We start from the raw sequence: 975 nt of genomic DNA, 5'->3' as shown, positions 1-975 counted from the left end.
ATCTTCTCCACATTTTCTGGATGTAACCTCGTACGCCGATTGCTGACAAGGTGAGCGGCGGCACTACACACTCTTTCGGAGAACACACTTGTGGGAGGGCAACTTAGGTAGAATAAAGCCAGTTTGTGCAAGGGCCTCCAAATTGCCTCTTTTTCCTGCCAGTATAAGTACGGACTGTGTGACGTGCCTACTTGGATGCGGTCACTCATATAATCCTCCACCATTCTTTCAATGTTGAGAGAATCATATGCAGTGACAGTAGACGACATGTCCGTAATCGTTGGCAGGTCCTTCAGTCCGGACCAGATGTCAGCATCAGCAGTCGCTCCAGACTGCCCTGCATCACCGCCAGCGGGTGGGCTCGGAATTCTGAGCCTTTTCCTCGCACCCCCAGTTGCGGGAGAATGTGAAGGAGGAGATGTTGACAGGTCGCGTTCCGCTTGACTTGACAATTTTCTCACCAGCAGGTCTTTCAACCCCAGCAGACTTGTGTCTGCCGGAAAGAGAGATCCAAGGTAGGCTTTAAATCTAGGATCGAGCACGGTGGCCAAAATGTAGTGCTCTGATTTCAACAGATTGACCACCCGTGAATCCTTGTTAAGCGAATTAAGGGCTCCATCCACAAGTCCCACATGCCTAGCGGAATCGCTCCGTGTTAGCTCCTCCTTCAATGTCTCCAGCTTCTTCTGCAAAAGCCTGATGAGGGGAATGACCTGACTCAGGCTGGCAGTGTCTGAACTGACTTCACGTGTGGCAAGTTCAAAGGGCATCAGAACCTTGCACAACGTTGAAATCATTCTCCACTGCGCTTGAGACAGGTGCATTCCACCTCCTATATCGTGCTCAATTGTATAGGCTTGAATGGCCTTTTGCTGCTCCTCCAACCTCTGAAGCATATAGAGGGTTGAATTCCACCTCGTTACCACTTCTTGCTTCAGATGATGGCAGGGCAGGTTCAGTAGTTTTTGGTGGTGC

This window comes from Pseudophryne corroboree, chromosome 1 (genome assembly GCF_028390025.1).
Source record: "Pseudophryne corroboree isolate aPseCor3 chromosome 1, aPseCor3.hap2, whole genome shotgun sequence".
NCBI lineage: Eukaryota > Metazoa > Chordata > Amphibia > Anura > Myobatrachidae > Pseudophryne > Pseudophryne corroboree.
This window is presented reverse-complemented; position numbering follows the sequence as displayed.